Consider the following 7,595-nt stretch of genomic DNA (forward strand, 5'->3'; position numbering starts at 1 on the left):
CCTCCATGAATACTTTTATGGCCCACGGGTACTTGATCTATGGGTGAGTATACCGAGAGATTTACTTCTCATGATGTAATTTCAGCCAGACAAATATTTGACCTCCTTCTGATGTTATATAAGATATACATTGGTCAATTATATTAGATATAGACGAATCCGGCGAAACTACCGGAAGTAAGCGGGGCGCCATTACTGAGCTGTTGCTGGGTAGCGTTGCGCCATTGCCTCCTATTGTTTTAGTTGCAACTTGCGTCCACTGGAATAAACAGCCCGTGATTTACGACTGTCACTAACGTTACAACGTTATCCCTTGTATAATGTCGAGTGGGTAAACAGTTTCCGTTATAAATTGTTTCAATGGTGGCAGTAAAATTTCAATTTTGAAGAGAAAACACTGTGAATACCCCGGGTCGACTGCCCTTGTCTGGTGCCGTACGGTTTACAGATTTCCTGGGCGAGTACAAGACGTGGACATTCGCGTATAATAACAATTATTTAATGACATAAGTAAAAAAAATATAATAAATATGTGATATAGTGATCAGCAAAATCTCCTCTCTTGCTATTTTTTTCTATTAAATTAACATGCTATGGTCATTAAATGGCTTTCCTGAGCTAAATGTAACGTTATGTGACATAATTGTTTTCCTGCTGTTATATTGACCTCTTTCCATGGTTTAAAAACACTAATTGGTCGATATTATGTATACTTTCTAGCTGTAACATTTACCTTACCCTTGCCTGTTGCAATGTGAAAATGAGATAAATAATGGACACAAATGAAAAACATGAATTTGTTTATTTGATTTCATTCATTTATTTATTGTTGCCAAATGGACAGATTTTTTTATAGTTTCCTCGTTAGCAAACGTTAGCCTAGCTAGCTTGCCAAGCTATTTTCATAAATAACGTTAATCTGTAAGATCGTTTGTACCTTCATCTGTGACTGGAGGCCACTGCAGTCACAGATCAAACCAACAAGTCATTCTGCCTGGCTGTAGCTGTCATCGAGGGTGAGTTCGCGTTATCACCTAGGTTTGTTTACATACCGGTGCATATGTCTATATGCCTGTGTAACAGCTCAGTAATGGCGTCGCCACAAGATGGCAGCCTACACAGAACGCTCGTCGGATTCGTCTATACATAGGTCAATTTTTGACCTCCAGGAACACATTTATGTCCCACGGGTACTTGATCTGTGAGTTAATATACCGATAGATTTACTTCTCGTGATGTCATTGAACTCATTTCTTGTCAAAGGTTCCTCAAAAAGTTTAAAACAATGTAAACTTTTAGACTTCTTCTGATGTTATATTAGATATACATAGATCAATTTTTGACCACCAGGAACACATTTATGGCACATTTCCAGAAGAAAATGTGAAGTTGAGCCTGAAGTGGCAAATCTCACCACCCGGTTGCTAGGGTGTTCTGTATGGTTGCTAGGTGGTTGTTAGGGTATTCTGGGTGGTTGCTATGGTGTTTTTATGTGGTTGCTAGGTGCTAATGTTGCTAGGCGGTTGCCAGGTTGTTCTGGATTGTTGCTAGGGTGTTGCTAGGTGGTTGCTGGGGTGTTCTTTGTTGGTGTTGGTTGCTGGGTGGTTGCTAGGATGTTTTAGGTCGTTACTATTGTATTCTGGGTTGTTGCTATGGTGTTACAAGGTGGTTGGTAGTGTTCACATATGGTTACTAAAGAGTTTCTGTAATGTTTTTGGGCATGATTTAGCTTATCATTTCATTGGGCATATCATTTATGGCACATTTCCAGAAGAAAATGTGAAGTGCTGCTTGCAGTGGCAAATCTCACCACCCGGTTGCTAGGGTGTTCCCGGTGGTTGCTACAGTGTTCTGGGTGGTTGCTAGGTGGTTGTTAGGGTATTCCGGGTGGTTGCTAGGGTGTTGCTAGGGTGTTCTGGGTGGTTACTAGGGTGTTTTTAGGTGGTTGCTAGGCTGTTCTGGGTGGTTGCTTGGGTGTTGCTAGGGTTGGTTGCTTGCTAGGGTGTTGCTAAGGTGTTCTGGGTGGTTGCTAGGCGGTTGCTAGAGTGTTGCTAAGGTGTTCTGGGTGGTTGCTAGGGTGATTTAGGTGGTTACTATGGTAGTCTGTGTGGTTCCTATGGTGTTTCTAGGTGGTTGGTAGTGTCCAAATTACTATAGAGTTTTTATAATGTTTTTGGCAATTGATTTATATATCATCAAAAGGAGCCCATAAGTTTTTCAGAAATAATTTCAATAGGTCAGATGTGGACAATTCTATATGGCCTAGGAACCATCAAAAGGAGTCTATGAGTATGTAGAAAGTTCAAGATCAAGTACACATGGGCAAGAAATACAGTCTGTAGGTCAAATATCTGTCTGGCTAAAATAACATGATAAGAGGTCATTCTGTATAGTATCCTGATTTTCAAAGAACACCTTAGCCAGAAATATGTTCAGTAGTTAAAATAAGGACTCTTGTATGGCTTCAGTAACATCAAAAGGAGTTAATGAGTATGTTTAGAATGTTCAAGATCAAGTACTCGTGGGCCAGAACTATGTTCAGTAGGTCAAAAAGGAACCTATCTATAGCTCATGTAATATCAGAAGGAGTCTAAAAGTTTTTCTTGTTTAAAAACTTTTGAGGACCCTTTGACCAGACATGAGTTAAATACTTAAGATATGGACATTCTATATGCCTTAAAAAGCATCAAAAGGAGTCTATGAGAATTTATACAAAAAGGTCAAGACCTAGTACTCGTCGGCAAGGACTATGTTTGTGGGTCAATGAGGAACCTCTAGGCCTAGGAAGTAGTCTAAGAAGTAGCATAAGAAGTAGTCTATTTAGTATGTATAGAAAGTTCAATATCAGGTACTCGTGGGACAGATATATGTTCAGTATATGTTCAAATATCTTCCTGCTCATAAAACATCATAAGTAGTAAATATCAATGTATAGTAACCTAATGATCAAGTACCCTTTGACCAGAAATGAGTTCAATGGGTCAGATAACAGTAACAGCAGTAACAGCAAAAGGAGTCAATGAGCATGTTTAGAAAGTTTAAGATCTAGTACTCGTGGGCCAGAACTATGTTCAGTAGGTCAAATAGGAACCTTTGTATAGCTTATATATCATCAAAAGGTGTCTAATAAGCTTATATTGTTTAAAAACTTCTGAGGTCCCTTTTACCAGAAATGAGTTCAATAGCTATACTATGCACTGTAGAGCTCATGTATTGTTTTCTCGTCTGTGCACAAATAAATTAGTTTGTAAAATAGAAATGCATGCAAAATCACGTTATATCTTTTCATTGCAACGAGGAACAAGTTAGATATGTCATGCAATGCGACGAAACACATCTTAGGTGCTTTCTTTTCATTGCACAGAGGTTAGTTATTGCGTGCATATGCATAACGAGGAACAAGTTAGATATGTCATGCAATGCACTGAAACCCATGTTAGGTGTTTTCTTTTCATTGTACAGAGGTTAGTTATTCCGTGCATATGCATAACGAGGAACAAGTTAGATATGTCATGTAATGCACTGAAACACATCTTAGGTGTTTTCTTTTCACTGTACAGAGCGAGTTATTGCGTGCATATGCATAACGAGAAACAAGTTAGATCTGTCATGCAATGCACTGAAACACATCTAAGGTGTTTTCTTTTTACTGTGAAGATTCACAATCTCATCATTTAATGTTGTTTTTAGTTTTTTTATTGTTTTTATTAATAATTATAATCGTTAGTATTATGCATGTGATTTACACTTTTCATATACATTTTTTATACTTTTCATATATATTCATAATCTTTTATAATCTACATTTTTATGAATCAAACTTTTCTGAATACTGTATGTGGAAGACTTTCAGAGTTTGGGGGACTTTGGGGGGAAGTTGAGTGTATTATGTTTCTTTCCATCGAAGTAGAATATACATTTCAATGATTGATGGAGAGCACCCAGGTGAAAAGGAAATATATTTAAATTGTACTTATTTTGATATACTTAATGTATTTTAAATGTACCGTATTAAATATGTATTAAATGTGCTAAATTGAAACAACTTCAAGTATATTAAGTGTATTTTAATATGTATTTAAGTTCAATTTTAAGGTAATAGTAATATATTTTATTATACTAAAATGTGCTAAAATGGAACCATTTTAAGTACATTTAATGTAATATAATAGCACTTATTTAAAGTGTATTTTAATACACTTTAAATCGACTTTAGAAATACAGCATTAGTATATTTTTAGCTTCACATTAATGCGTTCTAAATATATTTTAAATATAATTTCAGCTTATTAATAATGTATTAGTAGAACACTGTAGGACCCACTATTAACATATTAAAAATATATTTTTTTCCAAAAACCATTTAATATAAAAATAATATATTTTAATGTATTAAAAATACAGTTAAACATTTTAATTCAACAAAACAAATATTTCTACAAAACACACAAACACTCTTTGAAAGATAAACTTTAATGCACTACATCAGTAAAGCATTATGAAAACTAAATAAAATACATTAACATAAAATGCATTGATTTGCAGAGGTATTAAACAGAACAATAAATAAATAAACTAACTGAAAGGAGTAGTTCACTTTTAAAAAAAAAATTTTGCTGATAATTTACTCACCCCCTGTCTTCCAAGATGTCCATGTCTTTCTTTCTTCAGTCGAAAAGGAATTAAGGTTTTTGATGAAAACATTCCAGGATTTTTCTCCATATAATGGACTTACATGGGAACCAGACGGTTCAAGGTCCAATGGCTAACAGTCAATTTGTCATGAAAGCATGAGAATTGGCTCAATTGCGAGAGTCTCGTGCTGAATGCTTGAAAGTTGGCAGCCCTGACAAATCTTTTTTCGAGTCAATTCATTCATTTCGTTCGTTGAATGAACCTAATGACTTGGAAAAAGATTTGTTAATTTTGATGAACGAGTTTGAATAGGAGAGTCATGAACATGCATAACAGAACAGAGCAAGGCGACCATTTGAGCTTATAAAACTTAAACGTTGTTTTTTTTTTTTTTAAATAACCGATCGTTTCGCTTGATAAGACCCTTGTTCATCGTCTGGAATCGTTTAAAGGCCTTTGAACAGTTTGCACAGAAACTGTCTTTTGGACCTTGAACCGTTTGGTTCCCAATGAAGTCCATTAAATGGAGAAAATCCTGGAATGTGTTCATCCAAAACCTTAATTTCTTTTCAACTGAAGAAAGAATGACATGGATATCTTGGCATGGGGGTGAGTAAATTATCAGCAAAAGTTTTTTTTTTAAGTGAACTAATCCTTTAAGTCAAACAAAGTGAAATGCAATAGCAAAAAGTAAAGTGGCCAAGTCGTGAGTAAAAAGAGAACTTCGTGACTTGTTCAGTCTGCCATAGACTCTTTTGGGGACATCAGAACCACCGAGGGAAATCTGGAAAGAATAAAAAAAAAACAAGCATTAGTATAAACTTGTTCATTTATAATTCTAATAAAAAGCTGTCACTTTGTTACTTAATTCAGAACACTTACTGAAGTATTAGTGCACAAAAAGTCAGATATAATTATTATAACAAATAGGATTTTTCTTTATCATAAAGGATTTTCTAACCATTTCTGAGGTTTCAGGAAGACACAGCTCAGATGATCTTGGGCTTGAGCTGAATGAACCTCGTTTCATGGACTCCAGGGCCTCTTTGAGAAATGCTAATATCCCTGGAAGCTCTACAAGAAAAAATAAAGTTGCATGTTATACAAAGTTAGGGCAGAACAAACACTAGTTTGTGTTCTTCATATATAATTTGTATTTTGTTTAAATGATTTAACGAACCATTACTGTAACTTCCACGCTATTATTAAAGTAATTATTCATTATTAATAAAGACAGAACATTCTATTGAAAGTTACAAGTTGGTGACAGCTGATAACGACTTGATTAAATGTAAAAAAGCTGAATACCACACATAAAATCATATAAATCAGTCCCTCGAGAAAAACACGATTATGCGATTGCATAATTCAATGCATAATCAGGCAAAATACATATTCATGCGGGGGACGCAATTTTTCAAATACGTGTTAATATATAATAGGTCACTTAACTAGCTGCTACATGACACACTATATTGACTGTTTTTGTTGTTTTTCACCAACAAAAAGTTACAAATCAAGAGGATCAACTACTACTTACTCCTCATCTACTCACAGGTTTAATAAAAAAATGTCTTTGCAATGTGCAAATTCCTTGGCTAGGCTAAATATTAAATATAAAATCTCTCATTTCATTATTTAACATCGTTTTAATTTCTCAGTGCAAGATATTTCATAATTGGTTTTGTGAAAGCTTATAGTTGGTGATTACAACTTAATTTATTTATCGAATTGACATGAAAACTGACAGCCTACTAATAATTAATTAGATTTTACTATGAATTAAATATCACAAATGTGTAAGTTTTATTAGAGCTTAAAATATATTATAATATTTAAAACACAAGACGTTACTTAGGGACAATCAAGCCTGTTGTGTAATCACCTAAATAACCTTTTTTCTGCAAACACAGTGTGCAATGTTTTTATAGTTGTTTTATGTCACTGTCTAGATCTATAACATTAAGTTGATAGACGTCAATGGATAGACGATAACTCGCTTTAGTGTCAAATCAACAGAAATGCAGTAATCCACAGAACATCGACATCAACTTCTGAAAATATTTTCTAAACCCAAAGTGAGAATAAAGCCAATTATACTAATCACTTAAACAAATAAACTTACCACCAAGAAGTAAGATCTTTTCTGGCAGTATCTTGCTCTGTCCATGTCGTGGCGGTGCACCTCTGCGTTGTCCTCTTCACTGCTAAATTGTTCGCGGGAGCTGACGACCTGGTAATCTGCTCGTGTGTTCTCTCAATATTAGATCGGTGCTATCCACATTCACTAGGTCAGAGTCAGTGAAATAACAAAGCAAAATCTGGAAAATACATGATTTCTGTTGAAATATCCGAAGCTATAATGGAATACCACAGACAGTCAGTATCCGCTGTCCGCGCCCCACCCAACATGTAAGTTCAAATAGCAGTGTGTGATTGGACAATTGCCGGCAAGCTTGTTTTGAAAAGATTGGCTCTGATTGGTCCAAATGAATGCAGCTGGAAATACTAACTAACTAACGGCCACAAAAAAAGAAACAACTCTGTTAATATAAACATAACATGCTTTATAAACAGGTTTTTTATTCATTTTGGCTAAACAAATGTAAGAGTCAAGCTTTAACAAATTTATTTTGTTTTTCTAGTATGTACACCTGATCTTTTATGTTGATGTGTGCAAGTACTGGTATTCAGTTTTGTGGAAAAGACTATTTGATTAATTAATGCAGAAGTATAGAAGTGCATTACTTGTAATTTTTAAACTTATATATATGTCTCATTTGTTTTTCACAATATTTTTTTAAAGCAGGGCTGAAGCACATGCTACAGTATAACATAAATATTAAAAATATATTGCTCTAGTCCTATACAAGGTTAAATAAGTTATAAGGTTACAAATTGCTATACACACAAAGTAAACACAAAAATTACTTTAATTTAGCAACAAGTATGCTTTCTGT

The 7,595-nt window shown here is 34.6% G+C and overlaps 1 long non-coding RNA gene across 1 annotated transcript; it reads right to left on the minus strand.

Moving 5' to 3' along the window:
* Positions 1-5,227: 5,227 nt before the first annotated feature.
* LOC148970946 (uncharacterized) lies at positions 5,228-7,045 on the minus strand. The gene is made up of 3 exons (XR_016147296.1): positions 6,761-7,045; positions 5,597-5,709; positions 5,228-5,419 (listed from the first exon to the last, which is right to left on the minus strand). It is a non-coding gene; the product is annotated as an uncharacterized LOC148970946 (long non-coding RNA).
* Between the last annotated feature and the right edge of the window lie 550 nt (positions 7,046-7,595).

The sequence above is a fragment of the Pimephales promelas genome, chromosome 18, assembly GCF_988280905.1.
Source record: "Pimephales promelas chromosome 18, fPimPro1.hap1.1, whole genome shotgun sequence".
Lineage (NCBI taxonomy): Eukaryota > Metazoa > Chordata > Actinopteri > Cypriniformes > Leuciscidae > Pimephales > Pimephales promelas.